This window comes from Meleagris gallopavo, chromosome 4 (assembly GCF_905368555.1).
Source record: "Meleagris gallopavo chromosome 4, MGAL_WU_HG_1.1, whole genome shotgun sequence".
Classification (NCBI taxonomy): Eukaryota; Metazoa; Chordata; class Aves; order Galliformes; family Phasianidae; genus Meleagris; species Meleagris gallopavo.
Genome location: NC_139407.1, coordinates 52,102,034 through 52,129,702, shown reverse-complemented (window position 1 = coordinate 52,129,702; position 27,669 = coordinate 52,102,034). Strand labels below are relative to the sequence as shown.

The window sequence follows — 27,669 nt, the reverse complement described above, 5'->3', positions numbered from 1 at the left end:
TCAACTTGTTAGACAGAGAGATAGCGATAAGACATGGAAGAATGATTTTAAGCTAAGAGAGGGGATTCAGATTAGATCTAAGGGAGAAAGATGCCTAGAGAAGTTGTGGATGCCCATCACTGGAGGCGTTCAAGGCCAGGCTGGATGGGACCCTGGACAAGCTTATCTAGTGCCAGATTTAGTGGTTGGCAATGCTGCCCAGGGCAGGGAGGTTGGAGCTATATGATCTTTGAGATCTCTTCCTACCCAAACCATTCTATGATTCTATGGTCTATGCTTACCAGAACAGGCCTTTTAATTATTAGGGTTTTTTGTTTTTTTTTGTTTGTTTGTTTTAATTCATTTGTCCCCCCATTGATATAGAGAATTCCAATGGTAGTTCCTCCTATGAAGAATAAAAAAATGTAAGAAAGGAGATGCTTGGAAATACTAAGAATACCTTAAAGAAAAAAGGTGTTCTGACCAGTGAGAAACTAGCACTCAAATCTTTCCAAAGAGTATGATTTTGTGTCTATCAAATAGTCAAATATTTATGCTTTCCATTAGCATAACCCTTTGATAAAAAGCAACAATTATTGCAAGTAGATGTAAGAGATTATTCTTTTACATCATTGTCTCAAAGCTTGCTGGGGACACAGATGGACAGGTCCAAGAAAGTCCTGGGCAAGGGTTATGAAATCCTTTGTCTGAGGGACACAGATGGACAAGGCCAGGAGCAACAAGAGAGAGGTAAGTCGCAGATTAATGGCCATGAAGCGATCTTCTCTGTGGGCTGATCTCAAGGAAGATGGCCATCTCAGGAGGTGCTGCACATGACTCTTACCCAAGCACCCAGGAATGCCATGCTAGCAGAAGAAGAAGGATAAAAAGGGGACCTACAACCATGAGGTTGAGGTTTTCTGGCAACAGATTCCTCATGAAGAAGAAGAGGTTTCTAACATGAGAAGCCTCATGGCTTGCCTCTCTCCCTCGTGGACTTGCTCTGTGCTCTACCAGCATGCTGAAGAAGAACAAAGGTGTCTGCCATCAGATTCCTCACTACGGAATTTCTGCATGCTGACAGACTCTCCTGGACCTGCTACCTAAGTCCTGCTGCTTTCTTCTGGATTGGCTCTGTGACTTCTTCCTGCTACCTGCTTGCTGCCCAAGGCTGGCCACGCTGCTGCTGCCCTTCCCCCCTTCCCCCCCCCCCCCCCAGCTTCTTTTGCCTCAGACCTTCAAAACCTCGTGCAACGGGACCACTGCTGGATCCTGGTGGTGACTATCCCCACTTTACACGATTCTTGCTTCTTTCCTATCTTGTCTATCACCCTCCTTCCCTTCCCCATTTCCCTGATTAGGATTTATAATAAACTGGTTGCACCAACATTTGAACCATTGTTTCTTAACCTCACACCAGGTATACATATATTAAAAAGAACCTCCTCTGCCTCCTATAAATTGGAGCGACACAGTAGATAAACCAGTTTGAACAGTTATCACAAAAGAAATTGTTATTTTACACTGAGGGTAGGGATAGGTTAACATTTTGAGAACAATGAAAAACAGATATTATGCAGAAAAAAATAAGCAAAATATTTAAAACTAGGATTATTACACTAAACATAGAAGTAAACTGTTAAAATCCCAATATCAATCTGGAAATTTAGTTCAGAAATCCTCTATTTTACATAAGATGGGATACTGCATACTTGTATTACAATTATATCAACACACATTTCTCTGAAGAAATATATAATTATTACCTGAATTTTTGTTTTTAAATACCTTTTTTTTCCCCACTTTTTTGTGTATGTGCTGCTACTTTACCTGCATTTAAGGAGTCTGTTAAGATATCTCATAGTAAGCTATCACAGTGATTAACTCTAAACACAGAAGATGCAGGTTTTTAACTATCTGTGACATTGTAAACCATGATACAATGACACAAGCATGTATTGCATTAGTCAGATCCCATTTATATTTTCCCAGTTAAGAGCTGTTGAGCTAAGAATAACACTTTGGTGTTAACTACTTAGTAATAGTAGAAAAGCCTTAACAATAAGTATTTAAGGCAAGCATATACAGTCAAAGGGGAAAGGAACATAATTAAAATATCTCTGTGGCTCACAGTAATACAAAGGCTTTTCTTCTGATATTATTATTAAGACCTCAGCTACTGTATTAGACAACAAAACATAACAGATGTAAGGATATGAGTATCAGGCTTACAGACTTATGCAATGACTCAGTACTGAATCATCCCTACTTAAGACAGCCTTTCGTTGTTCAAACCAGTGTATAAAAAGTGTGCTGTAGGACTGCGTTGAGACTTACCGTGGGGAAAAAAAATCATGAACAATGTTTAAAACTCAAGAAGGAAATTATTCAGATTCTGAAAAAAATTGTCCATCATAAAACCAATTCTGGAAGGCCAGAGATACTGTTTAATAGTGTAATGAGATAGAAAGATGAGATAGAAAGTGCAGCAGCAATAGCAGAGCAGCAAGGACTTAGGCTACAACAAGCAAGGACTTGCTCATACTGGCCATAGGCACAAAAATAAAGGAAAGAAGCCGCTTACCTTCCACAATGCCTCAGGTATGTATGCTTCCACTGCCAACACTTAAATAAGGTCTGGGAAGGGGTGGATTCTGGCTCCCAGCTCCACACTTTAAAGTCACTCAGGTGCATGCAATACAACCTGATCTACCTGGATTGGTCTTACCTTCCCATCAGGTGCTCAATCACTGTTTCAGGCCATGACTTAGCATTTCCACTAAAAATTGAATAGCAATTTTTTCTTCTTACTGACTGCTCATTGCAACTTGGCATGGACTAATCAGATTTGAAGAAAGGATCTTGGAACTTTAAAATGATAGTGAGCTCTGCAGCCTTTTAAATTCATAAGTCACACTCAGAATTGTATTGGTTGGAAGGGATTTCCAGAGTTCATCGAGTCCAACCCCCCTACCTCTGTGTTCTTTGTAACATGGTCAGAGACTCTTTCTTGTAACTCCTATTTTAATAAGTAGCTTCAGCTGATGAAATACTGTGTATGAAGAAATCTGCATTTAAAAAATAGTATCTCTAAAGGATTCCATATGTCCAGCCTCAGTGTCACTTAAAGTAGTTTGTGTAAATGTCTTGTCTTGCCTGTGTTTGTGCAATAACATGAAGTTCTTGCTACTAAGTTGAAGGGAGAATAATCCCCAATGCTTTTTGAACACTGCTACAATTTTCAAATGATCCTGCTTTGGAATCTCAAGTGTTTATCTGCCATTTTACATGGGATTGACATCTACTCCTCTTCCAGTTATCTTGTTTCCTAACTGGAATTATCCATTGAGTCAAAACTATCATTACAAGTCTAAATTCAATCTTGCCATTGAATTTTAGACAGATAATTATATGATTGAATTCTATGTCAAATCTTGTCAACAGATTTATTTGTAACGAAGGTAAACTGGAAAATAAAACTAACTAACAATATACATCTATGTTCACCATATGAAATGATAATCCATATTTCAGGTAAAAAAATTGTTCCAATATTTGATAAAGTCTGTAACTTAAGTTTCAGTTCAACATTGATTTAAATGTGACAGTTTCCACTCTGTTGGTTAAAAAAGGTCATTCAAAGAGACTGTGAACATCTTAACCCACAGCATTACGTAGAATTGTTACAATTTTTAAAAATCTGTACTCACACAAAACCTTGGACACTTGCCATGTTTCTTTTTATTACTATTATTTTTTCATTGGATATCCACCATAAAAAAATATGTTAATACTACATTAAACACTCTCTTTAGTACCTGTAGGAGGCAATCTGTATCTGTCCATTTAAACAAGAAAGTGGTTATTGGCAAGGCCATAAAGCTACAAAAAAACATTTATTATATTAATACATTGATCTTTGAATACTGCATGATGGTGCGACATCTGTCACAGATTCATTTGTGTACCAGTAGGCGAAGAATGGAGGGTGTTTTGGCAGCAGAACCTAATATGACATCCACCAAAGAGCAGATATAATAAAGGAAGAATAAAATCGGCAGAGGGCTCGTGTTAATAACTTTCCCACAGTGGAAATGAACTTCTCTTTGTTGACTCTGTAATACCATTCTGCACTATTCATTGCTACTTTTGAGGCTGTTTCTCGATGTGAATTCCTACATAAAAGATTAGTACAATAATTCAAAATGCAACTTGTTCTTAACTGGTAGATGTGAAATGATTTCTATCATTTTATAGCTCTAAGGAGGCAAACTAATATAGCATGACTAATACACCAGATGATGTTTTATTTTTCAATTCTTGAATTACAATTCTGCAAGGTATTCTTAATATTTATCTGATTAATGTTAAAGAAATATAGGTACAAAATGTGATTGTACTAAAATATAATAAAATACCTTAATTAAGTTCTAGTTAAAATATAGAAGATTAGTTAAAATTATCACCAGATTCCTTATATTCATCAGTCTTTGAACAGCTACATATGTAAAAGGAAAAAAAATCAATTTTGTATCCTTGGAAAATATTTGTAAGAAGAACAAGCAAATACTCATTTAAAAATAGTTCTGATATCCAACACAAGCAGTGGTAAAAGGCTTGACTTCACAGAACATTGGTGTGAGATACAAATACAGCTTTTGGTATAATTGAGGTATCATGAGATTCTTTGTATGTATGTTTTACAGTGATCCCAATTTTTTATTTACTGCATTAGAACCAGAGGATTTTGTTCACTTTTTTTTGCAATTTACTGCAATAAAATGGATCATGATGTTTACAAAGACAATAATAAGTTAATACGGAACAATCTAGTAAAATATCCTAGGTGTGTTTCAAATAACCGGTACTTTACAGTTAGATGTTATTATCTAGCTGATTAAAATGCTGATAGAAAACCACAAATTAGTTAGTAAAATCATGAAAAGTGTGGGCGTAGGACTATCTGAAGCACCATGGAAGAAAATTATCAAAACCACTACATAAATTCAGAAATTTTAACGTGAACAACTCCCACAGAGCAGTGCATATAGGAATCCCAATGACTATTAGGATTGGTTTATGAAGTTTTTTGCAAACCTGTGTGACCAAGAAAGAGAAAACTGAAAACATCCATCCTTAGTAGCTGACTGAAGTCCTGTAGATGAAACTGAAGTGAAGCTTCTCATCATATTGAGATTTTCTTACAAACTATAGAAATGATCAGATTGAAGTGACAGCATTCACAGTATTTTGTTCCATTCCTTAACAGGTGAACAGCAATAGCTTTAAAAGCTTCATATCCCATCTGATTTGGTTATAAAGAAACTTTTAGTGGGACTTCACATATCACTGTCTATAACAATTTAGCTTTACAAATTCAGTTAACATCAATCTGATTCAAGCCTACATGGTTTAAGAGCATTATCTTAGGAAATATATTCTAGAAAAATTCATTATAGTAAATAAGCACGAAGATGAAAATTTATCTGCATATAGTCAAGATAGTGAAAATAGTTGTCTTTAAACTGCATTTATCTATCTCTCATCTGCAACACTACAGTCCTTACAGAGTGGAAGAAAACATGTATATATTCCTTACCTACATAATTATACAGTGGTAGTCATGGGACTACAGAGGATAGAATTACTTTAAGATAGAACTCAAAAAAAAAAAAAAAAGTTAGAAATAAGATTGTAAGGAACGCAACAGCAAGGGTCTCTGCTACATTTCTAGAAGAAAAATGGATTTGCCACAGAAAGCTGTTTGAAATTCCAAAACCCAGAAGTTAGCTACTCAGTTTAAGCTTGTGTTCTGCTGCAAAATTCCTCTGTGATGTTGGTAAGTCACCTGTCCTGCCATCTATGCCCTTGATTATCTATCACATGGTGGTAATAATGCTGATTTACTTCACAGGAGCATTGTGAAGATTAATTAGATTCCTCGAAAAGCAAGTGTCTCCACACTACAGCACAGAAATATGTTTTTTCTCTAACACAGGCTGTTAATTATCTGCAAAACTGTGCTTGGCAAACATTTGATTTTAAACTTTGTAGATAAGGTTATGGTTTTTTTTGGTGTTTTCTTTTTTAAATCCCTTTTTTTGTTCTTCTTTCTCCTTACATACTGTAAAGCAAAGCAATTTCTAATGCTAGCCTTGCATTTCTGCATAACTTTAAGTTAACTTTTAATTAGATTGAATATTGACCTAGTGGCTATATTGTACCTTAATAATCTTTGCATGTAATCTGTTAAACATTTATAAATTTTATGTAGGTGAATCAACACATATAAATTTACAGAATTGTGTGAGAGCAGTAATAAATGTTCTAACTTTTATAGTATGGTTAATTATCAAATTATAGAGAGTTTTTGAGCAATTTATTTGCTGCATGCAAGGCAAAATCAATATACTGAGAAGAACCATTATGTGTCTCAATATATTGTTATCTGGCTGGCTTAATATCTGAAGTTCTTTGGGTATTTATTTTTTACAGTAGATTCTCATCTAGCAAATATATAACTTGAAGCAGGAGACAGTCTCCGTAGCACAGTTAAAACTCATATAAAATAGTCATGTATAGAATACATCCAGTGTCCTAAGAATGTGGAAACTCCCATGTTCACTTGCTATTTTAACAGAATTTTTAAAATACAATTATCTTTTTGTTGACTACCTCTAACTACAGTGTCCATTTAGTACTTTTCTTGCTTTTGTTTTCAGATGTGGGAACTCACGGGTTTTGGTGGTAGTGACATCTATTTATATCAGCTGAGGAGATAAAATTGTTCAAGGGATAAAATAGTCCCACTCACTTCTATTCACAGCTAAGCATCTGGTCCACCCAAACTAAATGTTATATGTGTATGTTGTCATCTAGCGTGTCTCTTCAAGTATATCTAAAGATAGCAAACTGATACATGTGAGATATATAGATTCCAAAGTTTTTTTGATCTGTTTTGCCAAGAAGAGTCAATTAGTTCTCCAACAAAACTAGCTTGCATTTTTGTATTACTGAAGTGGGATTTTTTCTTTGGTATTCTGGCAGGATCTTATCCAATCACTAGATATACTTGAATCTTGAAGAAGACCATTCTAGTGAACTAAAAGGTCTTATTCAAAGTCATGCTTGTGAATATATGTATGCTTAACATTGGGAAAAAACATTAAAACTACGATGAGTAACCAAGCACGCTATTTTTATTTGTATAAAATTTCAAATGCATACTTTTTAAAAACAGAACTCATTAGGAATATTAGCTTTAGTATGACATGAGCACGGATAATTCTAAGAACCTGAAAAATTGTACATAGAGTCTATTCTGAAACATCTTAATATGATATGATAACAAAAGCAAACTTTTCAGTGGTAACTGCTCTTTAGACAAGAATGATATTCCCAAAAAATATTTTTCATAATCCAATTCGTCTTTCAGTACAGTCTGAGTAGAAGTTTCTACTCTGGAAAGCATAATCTTTATTGAGGTATAGTACTTCGTAATTTATTCATATTTGCAGTTGTGAGTTTCTTAGATATCATTCAGTCATATCTCAGGTCTCGTTAAATAGAAAGTGTTTCTGAATGTTCTATAGCTTTCTGGAAAAAAAATTATAAGCTTTTAAATCATTTTACAATCATCCCAGTGCAAACACAGATACCATATTTTTTTGTGACATTTCATAGCACTCAGTCTGATATTATAGTAATAATAGCAGATACATGTAACAAATGCATTACATTTTCAAAAATTCAGAAGAGATAGGAAATCCCTAGCTAGATAAAGTGGACTCCAGGACTAGGAGGGAGACCACTTTGTTTTTTTTTTTCTTAAATATTTATACGTATTTAAGTCCTACAGATAGGAATGAATAGTGATAAAAATGTATTCTTTCAGAAAAAGTATTCAAGTGACCTGGGTCAGATAATTAAAAAAAGGCATTCTGACCTAATTGTAAGGTCTGTTTCCATTCCTTCCACTCCTCTCCAAACAACAAGCACACATAACTCTAATTTTGGAATACCTCATCACATTTATGGAAGGATTATACTGCAAGTTACACTACCAAAAACTCTGTACAAAATAAAATACTGAGATTTAATCAATTAATTTTTTTTTTTTTTTTAAACAAGGAATTTGCTCAAATGGATAAATGAATAAAAGAACCTTTTTTAATTCATTGTGGTTTGAGTGAAGTCTTGGACCTTATATTAGATAATGACTTAAGCTTGGGGTTTTTTTTTTTTGTTTTTTTTTTTAATTTTGTAAGTTGCCTTTGTTTTTAGAGCAGTTGGCTATTACAGCAAGCTATAATTGTGCTTTACTTGCAGTAATGTACAATATAATTTTTAAAGGAAACTAGTCTTCATTATAATTGTTTTTGTAGCTCTGAAAAGAAAACAATATCTATTCTAGCTACTCAGCACTGAAGAGTCTATCTACCATGGAATATCAGAAATTAAGAAGGACTCTAATAACAAAAAAAGATTATGCTTAGGGAAACTATTCTGAAATCTTTAATAAAATATAAAAAATAAGGAAAACTCATAATTAAATGTATACATTTTAATCTCTTTTCTTGAATTGGATCCATAGTTGTGTGTTATGGTTCTGTATTTCATTCGAAGTTGTTTCATTAGTAAGTCATTATGTATAGTACACTCTTTCCCAGCAAATTAACAAGCTTTAAAAATGTCTGTTCTAATTTTAAGGAGTCTCTAGAATTCTTATTACAGCTTGAATTACACATCAGAAGAAATTTTTTACATATAGTCCTTGAGAATACTAAATTGAATACAGGAAAAAAAAACCTGTATATATTTTTCCATATTTTTTAAAATCAAGGAAGTCTATAATTACAACATCAACATAGTTTTCTATCATTTCATACAATATTTTCTTTTTTCATATCTATTCAATAGTTGCTTACATTTATTGACTACTACTTTAAAAAGATCATCAGAATGTTGTGCAGCATTTCATTATTCTTTAGTAAAATGAAAACATATCTCTGTTTATTCATGAATGGAGACAAATTTTTGACAATTCCAGAATGACAGGTGACATGTTCAGAAAGTTATAAGTGACTGAAGAGTTAGACTATGCTGGCTTCTGTTGCCTAAGGTCATCAAATAATAAGCAGAAATTATTCAGCATGAATTAAGTTAGTCCTCTGCTTTTACTTTGACCTGGCTCTGGTATAAGATGTATTGACATAACTGGCGTACTTTTGAATAAATACAGGTTTACTCACTTTTCATTTAAGTAAGGCCAAGTTTATCTGTTTTCTAAATACACTGAAAGAAGTTTAGTCATTCATTTGTTCCCTAAAACACCAGCTACTCTTAACTGTATTACTGATAGACATTCACCAGATTCCATCTCAAACAGAACCCTTATTTTTATCAATTAGAAATTGATATTCTATCAATACCTACTGTGTAAGAAAGATGCAGTAATCTGACTCTGCTAAGTAAATCCTGGGCATTTATCTTTAGAAGTATGTTTTCCATTGCTTTCTTTAATCTGATTCAATTACTTACCCATATTCACAACGAAAAGAGAGGTCAGCCCTCAGCACACATATGAAATGATAAAAGCCACCATGTCTGAGTAAATGAGCAGTACTTTGCATATTCTAAGATGGAAAAAAATGATAACTTTCTTTTAAATATGTTCATTTAAATATGTAAGTACTAATGACATATATAAAAATACTGTAGTACTGAGAAGTTTTATTTGTTGAGAGAATTTGTATAGACGTAGTTACACACAGGCCTCAAATAATGTATCAAAATTCTTGTTAGTTTACCGATTGGAAATGTTAGAAAAAAAAATCTCTTCTAAAGCATTCCTTCCTGAATCAAGGTACCAAAACATTCTTTTAAAGACTATCAGCATTGATTCTCCCAAAATATATTGTTTCAGGCACAAGGGTGCACAAGTAATTTGGGAAGAATTAAAGGACAAAATATTGCTCCCAACACATCACTGTACAGACATACTGTCTTTTAGTTCATTTGCTCTAGCATATTCTTTCTCAACATTGCAAGCCACAATTGTCACACATGTTGATTGTTTAACAACTTCTTGTTATCACAAATTAGATTCACCAGTGGGAGAAGAGACAACTGTTTGGCTCTTTATTATTATTATTATTTGTATTTGTTCTCCCAATTTATGTTGTTCTACATTTTTAGAGCAGGATGCCAAATAGTTATTAACTGTCATTACCTCTCTACTTACAAGCTGAAGCTATGGTCAGTAATATGTCCGCATCTTACACAAGATCATTCCCTGATATAAATTCTGGCAAAGCCCAGACTTTATGAGCAAGTTGGGTGCTAATACTATATTCTTTTACTTCCAACTCTGCCAAAAGCCAGCATCTGCTCCCATATAGGGTGTTGACAGTTAAAGCATTTTTCCATTGTGTTGTAACTCTGCCGAGACCTGGCATCTGCTCACAAATAGAGGTGTTGACAGTTTGAGCTCTAGCACTTTCCCTTTGTGCATCAACTCTGTGGAAATTTGGCATCTGCTCACACACGCAACTTTTGACAGCACAAACTGCAGTCTAACAGTAAGTTACTCCACTGTAGGGGAACACGTAGTCACAGGCTTGGAGGGAGACTACTTTCCCATAACATCAAATCATGAGAGATCAGACAGAGTAGTAGGCATAGGGCTTGGAATGTTTTTATTTTTGTTTTTACTGTTTGTTTTGATGTTATTGTTTTTGTTCATTTTGGGTTTTTTTTGTGCAGCAAAAGTCTTGATATATTTTGTCAATGGACTACATGGAGAATTTTTCCTTTATAATAAGTACCAGGAGAAATTAACCAGCATCCGAAAATCTCACAAGATATCCTTTTCTCCATGACATAGGCAGTTGCAGTGGTTAGTAATTCATTGAGATCATTCTTATTTCCTTTTAAGCTCATTGTTTCTTTTGGAAATTATCTTGAATCCTCTGCCATTTTCAAGGTCTTAACAACCTTTTCTGTACATTTTAAGTACAGATAAGAAAAAGAATAATTATTGCTTGGAGACAGAACTGACGTTGCATGTTAATATATGTAGCAAGCTAGAAAGAATATGTTAGGTAACAATATTATCTTTTTTATTGCTGAGCATCAATCAAGGCCATCTGCTGTAAAGAAGGAGCCTAAATTATCGTTCAGTGTTTTTAACATGCATTTAATCTGCCCTCTGATATGAAAGCAGAGTTAAAGATTCTACACTGACTTTTAGGATAAACAGAAAAAGAACAACTCAATCAGTTATCCTAAATTTTCTGTTTTACTCCAGTAAGAACAGCAGATGATTGTTCTTACAAATAATTATACTGAGATTTATTTCTATAATAAAGTGTGCTATTAATTATCCAAAGCAATCTAAAAGGATTCGTAGATCTTTTAGATGTTGAATATTGAGAATAAAAGGAATTTTGTTTTCTCAAAATTATTTCATATGAACCAAATGGTAAACTAAAAGAGAAAATCAAACAGCTTTTTTTTAGAAACGAAACAATTACTTTTAACTTCATGATTTCATCAGCAAATAAGAAACATACTGGGAATATGATGTTTTTTTAGCCATATATATTGTCCTAATTTCAAATGAAATATGGTTCAACTACAGCGTGCACAAAAATACGATGAAATTTTAATCTACACAATCTTGGATAGACATATTTTGACTTAGAACTGGAACGGCTGAATTATAGTCACTACATTGTTAAAGAAGCACAATTGTACTATACATGAGAACAGTTAACACTAAAGAAACAAGTAATGGTTGTGGGCTTTAAATATGGCATGGTTTGAAAACTTTATAATAGGTAGTTTTGTAAACAGATAATGTGATTTAGTTGTCTGCTGGCCTAGTTCCACAATCTTAAGTTTTTATGATGCAGCATATGAAAAATAAATGTCAAGATTATACATTGCAATTTCCTGCCATAAGTTATATTCTTCTCTATTGATATATTTAACTACAGAACTATATCTGTCTGAAGTTATGGATACGAAATGCACACATACATGTATATTTATATCCTATGCAGATGACATACATTTGTATGTGAATCTAAGTAGTTTCCATTTTCAGAACTTGACAACTTTTTGTGTATGGATTTGTAAACAGAAAAACCCTTTAAGTCTGCTTCCACCAAGTTTCATTTGCATGTACTCCCTCCACCAGATAGTGTTAAGATGGGTTAAAATGAAAATTTTCAGTCAGGAAGTCTGTGCCTCTTTCATTGCTGTAATTTCAGTCTGCACCTTACATCAGATGTTCATGTGTTAACTGCTACACACAGAGAGATGATTCAAGTGATGTCTAGTCAGCCACCAAAGAATTGGATGGTTGCCTGGAGACTAACTTTCAGTGTTCCGAATCTGTCTCCTTAAATAGGAAAGAAAGAAAATCCTATGCAGCTCACTTTAAAGAATGTAGTAAGCAGCCAGACAGGCAGGCACTTGTCAGGTTTGAGTCAAGGTTTACTGCATCCTGAAACTACTTACAAGTATAAACCAGAGCATAAGAGCTTTCACATATTCATTAAGTTCACCCCTTACCTTGCTAAATGAGTTCACAGATCTAGAGTTGAAATGAAATATTTTGATGGCTGTGGTACATCTTGCTTCATCTTTTGCCTCTCCAGCATTCCACAGACACCAGAAATCTCTATCCCATCTTCTTTTTGCATGCCATAGGATAATTCAGTTTGGAAGAGACCTCAGGTGGCCAAGCACTACACCTTCATGCCCCAGTGTCACCTGTGAAAACAGCATCAGGTTTAGAATAGGCAATTATTCTTACTGGTCAGCATATCCCCAGGCAATCATTCCTCCTACAGTTCTGAACATTCTGAATCACACTAATTTCATAAAACTCAGCAAATTTAGACTTCAAGGTCTCTATACTGAAACATAATTTTGTACAGCATAGCATTTTAAAAGATGTATTTTTGTAGATGATCTGTAAAGATACAGGCAAGACACAAGTGAGGTTTTTCAAACTACTTCATTGATTAGGTTGAATTTCACTGATCTAATTGAATTGATATTGATTTGAGTTTAGCCAAATTACCTCTTAAAGCATTTGTTTACATGAATAGCACAAGTCTTTTGAATGTATACCAACTTAGTCAGTCATTAAAAACCAACTAAATCATTAAATCATTAAACAAGAATAGCCATTACATCAAGACCCATGACTAATGAAGTTACTATGTTTCAGAGTGTCACCTTTAGTCAGCTAATTTGGATGTCTGTAGACACAATGCAGAACATTTCAGAAAATGAGGAAAGCTAGTAATGTCCTCACAGTAGTTTATACAGATATGTTGTAAATTTTCCTTTGTTTATCAATTATAACAAAAATTTATTTTTTTAGAAGTTTCAGCCTTTTTTTAAATTTTTTTTTTTTATTTTTGTGGCTGCTAATGTAGTCTAGTAAACATAATTTTTTTATTACTAGAAAAAGCCATCTTATTCATTTGACATTTATAGATGTTACTTAGCCTGAAGTGATTTTGGCTGTTTTGTCTGTTTTTAACAATTAGCTAGTCTGACTATTGCTAAATCTGTGTGAATACTATTAATGGTAAAGACCTCATAAACTAGGTAGTCATAATATGTTAGACAACAGCCTTTAAATCAACTGAGATAGGAAGAGGCTATTAGACAGCTTTGAAACACGACCTCATCTGAGTGTTCGTGCTCTGGCAGGGGGATTGGACTAGATGATCTTCTGAGATACCTTCCAATCCCTGACATTCTGTGATTCTTTGATTCTGTGAAATTTCAGCTGAAATTAGTGAGAAGGAAACACATTGTCATAAGGACATTTACAAAGAAGACCAAAGACTGAGAAGAAAGGAGTGCCTACCTACAGTTTTGAGATCTTGTGAAGAACATGGTGTCCTGCCGACTGGCTAGACAACATTCCCAAAGAAGCATGCTGCTGATGACAAGACACAGAAGAACAATTGGAAGTGTGAGCCCAATGCCAAAGGCGCAAGAAAAAAAAAAAAAAAGGAAATTACTTTGCATAAATTTTATAGATTAAACATTTATATATTGATTAGGACCATAATTATTGTATCATTGTAATACTGTTGCATTTTGATTGGATTGATAGGATTTTACCTAGACAGAATACATTACAGGGTGCATATGTATAAGTGCAATATCTATCCATAGCAGATATTAAGCATAGATTTTAAGTATAACACCCTAATTGTCTAGTATGTCTATTTTGCCAGCAATAGCAGTCTGTGGTAATCTTGTAATTTTTTATTATTCTAATGGCAAATCTGTAGACTTTACATTTAGGAGGAGGGAGTAGCTCTAGAAGGGATCTTTCAGGTGCAAAAAAAGGCTTTTTTTTTTTTTTTTTTTTTTTTTTTTTTTTTTAAATGAAACCATATCAATCTGTTTGACAGGAATTTGCCATGCAGAAAATTATAAGCCACAGAAACTTAAGATGGTACTGCCTACAGGCAAAGATTATTGTTTGGAAAAGGATCTCATTTTTTGGAGAAGTGAGAAGTTATATGCTGAATAACATAGCTAAATACATAAAGATGTAGTCATAGTTACTCCAGCTGAAATCTGTCTGAAGGCTTGGATTTGATCTTCTGATTTCATAAACAATGGTTTCTTATCTTCAATGTTCTTATATGATATTAAGCTCTTAAAATGTTTTCCTGGTTTTATTACACAATAATAGTGAAATTTTTGACTGTTGATTTTAAGACACTAAGATCCGACATTCAAATCTTTCTTGCTTTCCAGCCTCTAATTGGAATCAGTGAGAAACTTTTGCTTCAAGCATTTAGTTAATGGTAGTAATCTAGGAAAGGAGCTCAAGGGTATTTAAAGTTGTGCATATGAAACTAGTGTGTGGTTTTCACCAAAATTTTGTTTCTGCTCACATTTAAGTTGTGAAATGGGAATCTTTGTATTATCTTATTGTAGAAAAATGTGGTTAAAAATGAAGTCATGTTTCACAGAATCACAGAATTGTAGGGGTTGGAAGGGACCTCTAGAGATCATCAAGACCAACCCCCCTGCCAAAGCAGGTTCCTTACACCAGGTCGCACAGGTAGGCATCCAGGCGAGACTTGAATATCTGCAGAGAAGGAGACTCCACAACCTCCCTGGGCAGCCTGTTCCAGTGCTCCATCACCCTCACCGTGAAGAAGTTCTTACGCACATTCGTGCAAAACTTCCTATGCTGCAGTTTATGTCCGTTTCCCCTCGTCCTGTCTCCACGTACCACTGAAAAGAGACTGGCCTCACCAGTATGGCCGCCACTCCTCAGATATTTATAAACCTGGTTTCAATTCGGAAGATAATCTATATTCAGGGCAGAATAGGAATAGCAAATAATTTATATGAGAAAATGATGGTATTCTTTTGAGAGAAGTGAAGAAACTGTATGCTATCTCTGCTAGCTGGCTTCCATTGTTCTTTGAAATAAGATTGCAGTTTGATTTTAATCATTCTGTTAAACTGATCAAAGTTAAACTAATTTTCATTTTTTGACTATTCTTGAATTCTGTCATTTTAATATTCTATTTCTTCACTTTCTTACAAATCTCCTTGTTTTCTTTTCTGAAATTCTGTAAACATTCAAAGTAGTAGATTAGGCTCTATTTATCTGCTTGTCTTTACTATCAGTACATATTCAGATTTCTACCTGCAGTATGTTTTCTGGTTCATTTTCTGATCCATTTTTGATCCTTTTGTATCCTCTAGTATACTCTGATCTTCCAAACTTTCATGTCCTTTGCCCTCTATAAATCTTCCTATTTGGTCCTGTTTATTTTCCCACAAGCATTATAGTTTCAGCCTCAAATACCCTGAAATCTTAATTCTGCTTTGTTGTAACTTACTCCAGCTTCTGTATTTATTATTTATTTATTTATTTGCAGCTATTTTTTGTGCATTCTTCTGGTGGTTTCACATTGGTGGACAACTAAACTCCACCATGCTGCTCTCTCATTCTCTCATTCTCAAAGGGAACTGGGAGAAAACATGGTTGGAAAAAAAAAAAGTTAAGGATAATTTAATGAAAAGGAAAAGAAAATGAAGTAAATATTATAAGAAAGAAAAACAAAAAGGACAGCAAAAAAAAAAAAAAAAAAAAAACCCACAAAAAACCAACCAACCAGACAAACAAAAAAAAACCAACCAAGGAGATAAAACAATTATTCTCTATTTCCCAGCAAGTGATGTTCAGTCAAGTCTTGAGAAGCAGGGCCATCATACATAGTGGTTTTCTTTTGGAAGAGAACTAACATCTTCATAATGGGAGCCTCCCCTTTTCCTTCTGTGGTAACCTTCTATGATGCCATCACTGAGTACATGTGGGGGGAGCAGTGGACGTGTACCTTGACTTCAGCAGGGCGATTGACAGTCTCCTGTAATTTCCTTGTTATGAAACTTAGAAAATGTGGGATAGATGAGTGGAAAGTGAGGTGGATTGAGAACATTCAGAGTTCTACCATCAGTGGTGCAGAGTCTGGTTGGAGGCCTGAAAATAGCAGTGTTCCCAAGTGACTTGTCCTAGGTTCGACATCTTTATCAACGATCTGAACAAATGGACACAGCAAGTTTGCTAATGATAGAGAGCTAGGAGTAGTTGCTGGCACTGGAAGGCTGTGCTACCATTCAACAAGACCTAGACAAAGTGGAGAGTTGGGCAAGGAGGAACCTGAAGGTTTAACAAGAGCAAGCGTAGAGATGTGTCATGGTTTTATGATTTTTGGTTATCAGTATTCTACATCATAACATCATGTAGTGCACTGGGAGTTAAAGAGTTAATGCTCCAGTTCCAGGCACCTATCCAGAAGAGAAGTACTACATACTCCAGAACACTTTGCGTTCAGAGAAGAGAGATAATCCCTGGTAAGGTCACCTGATGTCCCTTTCTTCCTTTGGCTCTCCTCCCTGCTGCTCACCCCGACTGCACATTCACCTCTGCAAATGGAGAACCCTTCATTTCTCAGATACTCTTTCTCTCATTATGTTTGATTTATTAGCTGCAATTCTAATTATATTGTTATAGTTGTTATCTTGCATTCCAATACCATATTTAGTAAATTAGTTTGTTTCTTCTCAGATTGTTGCTGCTGTTTTTAATTATTCCGGGTCCCCTGTTTCCCTATTCCAGAGGCGTGGATCTGCGGTTACCTTCACACTGCTAGTCACAGAACTGGGCCAAACCAGCCCATAAACTGTTGACAAGATTTTAACCTGGGGCGGAATAACTGCATGCAACAGTACGGGTTAGAGGATGATCGGCTGGGGTGGAGCTCTGCAGAGAAGGACATGGGTGTTATAGTCAACAACGAATTGGCCATGAGCCAGCAGTGTGCCATGGTATCTTGCCAATGGTATCTTGGGATGCAATAAAAACAGCATGGCCAGCATGGCAAGGGAGGTGATCCTCCTCCTCCCTGGTGAAGACACATTTAGAATACTGTGTCTGGTTCTAGGCTCCCCAGTTCAAAAATAACAGAGATCTCTGAGAAGGAGTCCAGTGGAGGGCCACAAAGATGATTAAAGCCTGGAGCATCTCCCATACAAGAAAAGGCTGAGTAATATGGATCTATTCAGCCTGGGGAAAAGAAGACTGAGAGGGGATCTGATTAATGTTTATAACTATCTAGAGGGAGATGGGAAGCAAATGGATGAGGCCTGGGTCTTCTCAGTGGTATGTAGTGACAGGACAAGGAACAATGGCCTAAAACTTGAACTTAGGAAATTCCATAAAAACATGCAGAATAACTTCTTTATGATATGGATAATGGAGTGCTGGAACAGGTTGCCCAGAGAGATCCTGGGTTCTGCTTCTATGAAGATATTCAAGACCCGTCTGGACCCCTATCTATGTGACCTATCGTAGAGTACCTGCTTTAGCAGAACAATTAGACTTGATGACGTCTTGAAATCCCAATGCCTGCAATTCTGTGATCTTTCTTTCCCTGATTTTATAGCTGAGTATTTAATCATATGGTATGGAATATTCCTTTGGTTAGTTTAGGTCTGCTGTCGTGGTGATCCCCTGCAATCCCTCAGCCCTTTATGTTCTGAGGGTTTTTGAATGAGTCTTGATACTGTGAAAGTGCTGCTCAGCAATAGACAAAACATTGGCGTGATACTAATGCTAGTTCTGCTACAAGTGGACTGCTATATGGACTGCTGTGGGGAAAGTTAACACCATCCCAGCCAGACCAAGTACATTCTTTTCTTGTATAATCATATTCCAAAATTTATTGGTATTTATTGGGTATTTTTTCTTACTCTTATTTCTTAATTTCTGCTTTAATATATTTGCGTTTCAGAGAGATTTGCATAATGTGTTTAGCTTCCTTTAATCTGTATTTATTGTAATTCTCCTTTAGTAAGGTTTTTTTGTTTTTGTTTTTTCCCCTCAAATTGGTCATAGTCTCCATTCTGTATTTCTCTCAGATTTTAACTGGAGACTGGAGACAGAACAAAATGCCTTTTTTTTTTTTTTTTTGGTAGATGTAGCTATATAAGAGGAATATCATTGATGTAAGATATCTGTTTGAGCTTCTGTAAGCATTTCAAAATCCATATTATTTCTTGGGGCTTTGCTTTCTTGGAATATGGCCTTGTTTCTCTTTGTTATGCTAATAAATTGCACATTGTATTTCATGTGTTGACTTTGTATTTCTGCCACTACTACAACTCATTTAGTGTTCAAAAATCTGTCAGCCATGAGTTCTGGCTTGCAGAGAGCTTTTCAGAGCCTGGATAATAAGTAATGACACATGATTTACATTTTGATTGAAGGATCCAGCTCAATATATTCTCCTGTGAATGCCAATTGGTATGATCTGGCAGGAAAGCTGGTCAGTATTTCACCTCCATTCATCCGACTTGCCTGAAGACAAATGTTTCATAAAACATATTATTTCCTAAAGAGAAAAGGTCAGTCAGAATACTAAGGACATTTGTACATTAGGAACCTAAATGTTGAGTTTGATGAGGTACATTTCTACAGTATATTATTGGATAGATCAAGAAATTTCAGGTATGAAGATCACAGGTGTGTAGGCTTTTTGTCTTGTTAGGAAACACTTTGGCATAAGGCTTTTGACATTCTAGATTTTGACAGCAAAATATGTTTATATGAATTTTATTTTTCATCTTCTGGCATTACAATTTTTGTACAGATTATAAGAAATAGCACAAGCTGGTGGTTCAAGGGTCTTCATAGAATTTGCTAAGTAAACTGGATAAAGCGAAACATAAATTGGTTCATTTCTTTTGGAGTAAATGTGCCTTAATGACACCTTACTCAATGGAATTCTCTCTAAAGAGTATCATGAAGAAAATCTGCTGAGTTCACTAATTGTAACATAATATCTTAATATCTTCTACTTCTGTCAGAACTGTAGAGTAAGAAGGTGTAAATCTGATATGACTGGATTCCATTTCCCCTTGTGTATTGACGACATAATCATCGTAAAGTTCTAAAAATAATGTTAAGATAGCAATGACAGTTGATTAGTTAAATTAACTTTATTAGGTAATAATGATATTTTATCTAATTTCTCCAGAACAAAATATGTGCCTTTTAACCATGTTATTTGATAAGAATGTATAATTATTTTACTCTCCCTTTTTGCATATAATTTGCATGAACACAATAATTCCCTTCCCACTTCAACTGCTGTTGTTTCTTTGGGCTCTCTCTACTTTTTATGCTTTATAAGGAATTTATGCTGTAGAAATATAGGATGCCTCCTGCAATGTGGATGGGCAAGGTCAGCATGCTCAGAAAGCTCAGGGAAGAATGATTGGAGTAACTGTCCATTCCTACTGCAAAGAAAGTCAAACTTAATACAGAGGGAAAAGGAGGATGTCCCTGAATTAATCAAGAGAGTTTAAATGTTTTCCTAAGTCAGCCAGCATGGAGACAGAAGTGGAGGGCATAAGTGGCTTAACTGAATATAAAGTATAAAAATTAAATAACCAACAAAAGAAGAGAAGACTCCAGGGAGAAGCCTCACTATGACATTCTAATATTTAAAGGGAGAATATAAACAGGAGGCAAATTAACTTTTTACATGAGTAGATTTTTATAGGACAAGAGGGGATGTTTTCAAACTAAAGAAAAGGAGATTTAGATTAGATGTCAGGACAAAAATTTTTAATTGTGAGGGTTGTGAGGTGCTGCATGGGCTTCCTGGAGAAGTTGTGGATGTCCCATTCCTTGAGGTGTTAAAGGCTGTCTTGCTCTAATTTATAGGAGAGGTTCTTTGAATATATGTATACCTGATGGCATGATTAAGAAATAAAGGGTCAAATGTCACTCCGACCAATTTCTCCATTAGAAGAGGGGTGGCCAGCAGGGACAGGAAGGTGATTGTCCCTCTTTACTCTGCCCTCGTGAGGCCCCATCTGGAGTAGTGTGTCCAGTTCTGGGGCCCCCAATACAAGAAAGACAGGGAGCTGTTGGAAAGGGTACAGAGGAGGGCCACAGGGATGATTAGAGGGCTGGAGCACCTCCTCTTCAAAGACAGGCTGAGGGAGCTGGGCACGTTCAATCTGCAGATGAGAAGGCTGTGGGGTGATCTCATTGCAGCCTTCCAGTATCAAAATGGAGCCTACAAACAGGAGGGGAGTCAACTCTTTACAGGGCTAGATAATGGCAGGACAAGGAGAAATGGTTTTAAGTTGAAGGAGGGAAGATTGAGGTTGGAGATCAGGGGAAAGTTCTTTACCAAGAGAGTGGTTGAGGTGCTGGAACAGGTTGCCCAGAGAGGTTGTGGATGCCTTGTCCCTGGAGGTGTTCAAGGCCAGGTTGAATGGGGCCCTGGACAGCCTAGTCTAGTATTAGATATGGAGGTTGGTAGTCCTGCCTGCAGCAGGGGGACTGGAGCTTGAGGTCCCTTCCAACCCAAGCCATTCTATGATTACAAATCCTGGTCATTTAGGGAGATGGGGAACAGAATGCAGTGATAGAAAAGATTGGAAATAAAAGCAAGAAGTATTTGTAGGAAGCAAGAGAGAGAGTCACCACCATGGATTCCAGCAGTTGCTTGTAGTTCAGATGTTGATCTTCAATAGTGATGGGTCATCAAGAGTGGTTGTTCAGTTGACAGTGATGATGACTATGTTTTACAACGACAGTACAAACTTATTTGTACTGCCCACAATGGTCGAGTCAGCTCTTTTTTGGAGTAATATCTTGATTTTTGTTTTTCAGCAGGAACTCCTTTGTTCCCTCCTTCAGGCCTTGCCAGCAGATAAGAGGAAGCAGGGAGGCACCCATTTGTATCTTGCCTTCACAGGATGCAATGAATGGTATCATACCATCTCCTGTGCCAAGCTGGAGTTATTTGCACAGGCCAGATCTTCCATCAGTAAACATTCCCTTCCGAAGGCAAACAGCTCCAAAGAAGTGCTTTCAAATGTAAAACTGTCCATCAAGTCATGCTGACTGCCACACAGTGACACCCACCTCTCATCTCCTGGATAAGTCAGAATCTTACAGTAAGAAATGCCTCAGAAAGCAAGCTTTGTGCCAAAAACAAAGAGTTCAGAGAAAGGCCAGTTTGGACGGGGCCTTAGGCAACCTGATCTAGTGCTTAATCAAGCGGTTGGTTGGCAGCCCTGACTGTAGCAGGGGAGTTGGAACTAAATTATCTTTGAGGGTTCTTCCAACTCAAGCCATTCCTTGACTCTGTGAAAATGAATTTGAAGAGAACTGTTTTTGAGCTATTTTAAGCCATGTATTCCTTCCAGAGATGGAGGAAACACAGCATCTTTACAGTGAGATGAGCAATGACAATCACATTTGTACTGTTATTCACCTATATATGGCTACTGATTGTCTCTGCTGAGTGCACTTTTTGCTTGTATTGTGATTTAAGGACATCTTATATAATGTAGAATTCAGAAAACTAAATTTGCTACTAAAATTTAAAGTCACTACATTAAACCTTCCATCCTCTTGTTCTAAAACAACTAGACAATTCTCTGAGCAATTACTCTGCTTGAAATTTTCTTCCAAATTTTCTTCATATGATGTTTATGGAGTTTGACACTGTTAACTTCAGTCCCAGAAAGAGATCATCAAACTCTAGTCAATGACTAGTGTTTGTGTGGTGCAACACAGTTTTCTCCAAGACTCTAAGAGCCAGTGTCAGTTCTTACATCAGAATTTTAAAGTAGTCAGGGTTAACCACTGAAATTCTAGAGATCTGAAATACATTGCTGCTTTATCAACCTCAAATTTTTAATTCATCTCAAAAAAGGTAGAACATCCCCTGGAGCATACAGTTCTGAAATAATTTTGCAGTGTGAAAGGTCAGCATTTATTTTTAAAAATAAGCTTCTAACCCTATGATTAAGCAGAGAATCATGTGGCCACTAATACTGAATACCTAGAAAGCAAACAAAAAACATCTATTATTTTCTAAAAGTAATAATAATAATTGAAAACAAACAATATGCAAACAAAAAGCATTTAAACAAGTGTCCTTGTTTCAGCTATTATAGATATAAGAGGCATTATAAAATTGAACTCTTAGGTTATTCTTGCCTAGGCAAAGGAAAACTTGTATGTGGGATTGCTTTTACTCATGAGCCTAGGTGCACTTAACAGGCAATACAAAAGGATGGGGAAGTTCAGTGTGTATGTTAAGCAGACAAGAGTGTCTGCTTAAGAGACAAGAAAACTAAGAATGAATGAATTTTTTTGGAATTGACCAAAGCACAGCAGTGACAGAACATACAAGCACAACAGTGCTGGATCCAGAGTTAGCGTCAGCATCCAACAATCCAGTGCTCCACACCATTTCTCTTGCCCTGAAAAACTATTAACGACAGATGAAACCCCAATTCATCGACCAAATGAATACAATGAACACTTCTGAAGTACAACCTATATACTAAGGGAATTATATTTGTGTGTATTTATCAAAAGATAGGAAAGGTGATGGTAACTAATTGGAATACATTAGAAAATATAGGACCTAAGCATGATGTAAACGGAATGGATAAACTGGATATTATCTCGATTTTGGTTGAGATAGAGTCAGTTTTATTTATAGTGGTTGAGTTTAATTTTATCTGACTTTAGACAAATATCATGAGCCTCAGTAATTGTTCTTCTAGTCAATGTAAATCTCGTAAGTAAAATCAATTGAAATATAGTTGATTAATTTAACTTTATCATAGATAACTGTTCACATTTCTAATTGAAAGAAAAGTTTTTTTTCTGTTTCTTATATTGCTTTTGTTTGAATTTATACAGTTTCAAAAATTATTTTAGAAGTTCTGCCCATTGTTCTTGGAGTAAAAGAAAATCTATTCAGTTTTTTGTTTGTTTGTTTCTCATACTTCATCCTTTTGAAATCTATCTGCATTTTTTAAAGTATCATTATCTCTACTTCACAGTAACGAGAGCCAATAATGCCCCCCTTGCAATCCCATCACGCAGTGTTGCAAGCTCATACATCTTCATTTATCCATTTTTACACATCCTTCCTCTACTTATTCATGCCTATCCCTCTCACAACTTTTCCCTCCAAACACTGGGAATTAAACTTCTCAGTATGATACTTTTTATTAAATGCTTGGAGAATGAGTTAAATAGTTAATGCTGAACTGTAGAATCTCCTGGTTTCTGCATCATGTGAAATAAGAAGAACTGTTCATAACACAGAATCATGGCATCTGGTCCTTTACTTCCTTAGGCAAACGTCTCTTTAGGTAACTCTTTGTCACCTGAATTTTGAAGATTTCCCTTGAAATCACAGCATCTAAAAACTTGCAAACTTTGGATTTATTTTCATTCTTAGAGTAAAAGACATAGCCAACATCCAATAACTTTTTTGGAATCTCCTATACTTGCTTTTTATGTATCATGTGGGAATATACTTTTGGAATCACATTCTGAAATGCACAGGCAAAAGTATTATTATTTTTAAAAAAAAAAAAACAACATTAAGCATAATGATATATATATATCATTATCATGATGCTCAAGATTGCTTAAGAAATAGATGAAAAAATCTAAAAAATTTAAGCAACTAAAAGACTGATATAATAGAGGTTTTTAACTTACAGCTAGAAAGCTCTACAAATACAATCCTATGGTGCCTTTCATGGCTGTATAAACAATAGATTATGGACTGATATTAGATTTGAGAACTGCGATGAGACGGAAGAAAAAAGACAGTTTCTGTGTCTATTTGTTAAAACACTTTTTGATTTGGTTTTCTTAATCTGATGACAAAATTGGCCTAAACTGATTCAGCCAGAATATTTATTTTAATGCGTTGTTTGTTCAGTTGTCAGTGGACATTGTAACAGGATAGTGTTCAGGGATCTGTTAGCTTCCTGCTAAAAACACATATATGTTCACACACATCCATCTGAATTTTAATATCCTGATGCAAGGTTTTGATCTAAAAGAGAGAAGAAAGATTGGATTTTTTTTTTTCCAGTTGCAATGTTCTGAGTGACCACCAACTAGATTGGTAAGCAGCATAAACCTTCCTTCAGTTGTATGTCAGTATCTAGAAGGCACTAAAAAAATACAGTGATCAGTAAATCAGTTTGCAGAGCAGAAAGCAGTGGTCAATTTCTCTATCTGGGCATTGGTAATCAAATTCTATTTAACTCTCTATGGATTTTGAGAGAGAGATAAATATTTATTATTTATGTCTTAAAGATATAAGCAGGGCCCAATTAGGAACAGACTGTACTTTACCCTGAACAGATTTAAAGTTTTCTTTAAAATAATTAATTCAGAGCAGTCTTGATCTAGCTCTCATTTGTCTGTCATTGACATAGAGTTCGTAGGTAAGTAAGATGGTTGGAAGAGTAGGAACATGAATCTTAATTTATACCAGTGCCTCAGGGAATACCAAGAAGATCTTGATAATTGTTCTGATTATTTTTATCTTAATATATTGTGCTAACAGGCCATATTTTGAACTGCTGAAATCTTAGAATATGCCTTGACTTTTAAATCTATAAAATTGAGTAGCATTTATTTTGACATTAATATCTTGTTACTTTAATTATAATTCATGAAAAAACATAGAGAGATAAACATACATAGAAAGAAAAAGAATAAAAAGAACAATAAAAAAAATTCCTCTTCATCTGGCAAACAGTTTTTTACATTCTCCATTTCACTCCTCTTCCTTTTGGGTATCCCCCAGGTGATAACTCTGACAGATATTGACAGACTGAATAAGTCCAGATAGAGCTTTGAATCTACTGATGTAGATTTTCTTTCAGCAGAAATTCTGGGCAATGGTGAAATCTACTCATAACATTTTATGAATAGTTCATTAAACAAATTCCATCAGAATTAATTTAAATATATTCTATGGGATAAATTCACTTCACTTCACTTTATAGTCCGGTTACTGTGGACCCACTCCCTGTTTTCCTGTGCCTGTGCTCCTCTAGACTGCGTCATGCATCTTCACTTCTCAAGGCCTCTACTGTTTTACCCTGTAGACTTGTAAAATTGTGGTTGTACAATACAAACAAAATAGCTACATCCATCCATCGGATTAGAAAATTAGATGCTATATTTAAAGCAACTGATCAACATAGATCAAAAAAGTTAGGAAGAAAACAAGTCTGACAAGTGTTAATTCTGAGGCCAGCTTACTAGCAACTACGTAGCAGTTCTACAGAGTAACAAAAAGAACATAAAAATGCATTAAATTTGAAGACACCATACTGGAACATAGAAAGAAATCGATCAAGACAAAATGCTATCAAATTTCTTTTGGGGACTTTGATACCTGGTGGTAAATAACATTTGATGAATGTATCATACTCATTGCCATAATGAGATAAGGAAAAAAAAAAATCATCATTTATAAAAGCAAAATAAATCAAATAAATTTTAAATTGCAATTAAGCAGACTGAATACATCCAAAAGTTTTCATAATTACCCCTTGTATATCAAGAGGAGACTGGATTGCAGCCTTTCAGTATTTATAGGGGGCTGTAAGAAAGAGGGGGACAGACTCTTTAGCAGCACGTGTTGTGATAGGACAAGGAAAGATTGTTTCAAACTAGAATGGGAAGATTTAAACGGATATAAGGAAAAAAATATTAGAGTAGTGAAGATATGGAACACATTACCCAGAGATGAGGATGATGCCTTGTTCCTAGAGACATTCAAGGACAGACTAGATGGGACTCTGAGCAAATTGATCTAGCTGTAGATGTTCCTTTTCATTGCAGGGAATTTTAACTAGATGATCTTTAAAGGCTCTTTCCAACTCAAGTGATTCCATGATTCTGTGAGTATCTTCGTTGAGTCAATATATAGTCTTGCCAAATTAGTGTCAGCTGTACTTTTCTTAAAAAAAAAAAAAAAAAAGTGTTATTTAAAATCAGTGTGGTAATCAGATTTAAAATATTTTTTCTTAAAATGTTGTGACAAGTTTTCTACATAGTTATTTACTGTGAGTTTTTTAAGCCCTAAGGAAAAAAAACAAAAAACAAAAAACTAGCATGAGGTTGTTCTTTAATGTCTGGCTTCTTCCTCTACAATTGAAAAAAGATACCTATCAGTGCGCTGCAGTATTTTCTTTGATATGCTAATTTGGTCATTAGACTTGTATCACTAAATATTTACTGTGTGGAGAAAAATGAGACAAAACACATTTTAATCGCAAATGTGTGCACAGGACTGCATCTTTTTGAACTTGCTGGAATGTAAGCCCTGGATATGAATGATGCAGCTTTTCTCAGTGGTGCTGCTATAGGGTGGCACATTATTTGCACATTTTGAATTTCTTGTGGTTGAGTTCACAAATCCCTAAGCTCATTTTTTGCAAATTATTGAAGACAATAATGTTTATTGAATACTAAATATGAAATGCTATATGAATGGGAATGAAGGAATCTTTTTATTCACTAGCAGGTCTACCTCTCTGAGCTATAGGATGTATTATTACCTCTTTTTCTTCAGCGGTCAGTCAGATTTTCTTTTCCATGCAAAATTATTTTCATAGAAGGATATTAAAATGTTTAAAAAATGCCTCTAACTTAATGGAGAGGGCACTACAATGGAGGAGGCAGAAGTTACTCTAAAGTGAGGATGAAGAAAGTGATTGGACATATTTTTTTTTTAGACAAGTAACATAATCATAGAGATTAAACAGAATTGTGGAAATTTGGTTACATCTGTTTTGGACAGAAAGTACAGGAGACTTCTTTGAATTCTGAAAGGATATTACTTGAAATCTGTCATGAAGCTGTGAGTCTTGAGGAGATAAAGAAATTCAGAAATACATTACTTCCTGACCCTACTTGTCTTTTTCAATGTTTTCTCAATTCTTTTCTCAATAATGTGGGTTCCACTCCTAGTTCGATATTCTTCTCTGTGTCTCAACAGGGAACTTGAATGAAAAACTTGACTTTTACTGGAAGCATGAATTATTAGTGATAGACTCGATAAAATGAAAATAATACTATACATAGCCTGATAAATCCAAACTTACAGTTCATCTAAGAATATTTTACATCAGCTTTTATGATCTTCAGTTTATTTGCACCATAGAATTCCAATTTTAGTAATTAACATAAAAAGTCAGTGTACTCATGAAAATAAATTTCCTCTTATAGCATAAATATTTATAGCAAAATATTTATGA

The 27,669-nt window shown here is 35.1% G+C and overlaps 2 long non-coding RNA genes across 6 annotated transcripts in view; one reads left to right on the top strand and one right to left on the bottom strand.

Annotated features, from left to right (window-relative positions):
• Positions 1-2,904, bottom strand: part of LOC109367390 (uncharacterized) — a 146,117-nt gene extending 143,213 nt beyond the window's left edge. For 3 of the 5 annotated variants that reach the window (XR_014883188.1, XR_014883190.1, XR_014883192.1), the window contains exon 1: positions 2,564-2,904. This is a non-coding gene — a long non-coding RNA (uncharacterized LOC109367390). Of the gene's footprint in view, positions 1-1,809; positions 2,203-2,563 lie in introns of those variants that run through there. The other 2 variants (XR_014883189.1, XR_014883191.1) reach the window with 2 other exon arrangements.
• On the top strand, positions 2,069-18,675 carry LOC146544513 (uncharacterized). Its single transcript, XR_014883193.1, has 2 exons — positions 2,069-2,580; positions 13,793-18,675. It is a non-coding gene; the product is annotated as an uncharacterized LOC146544513 (long non-coding RNA).
• Positions 18,676-27,669: the final 8,994 nt, after the last annotated feature.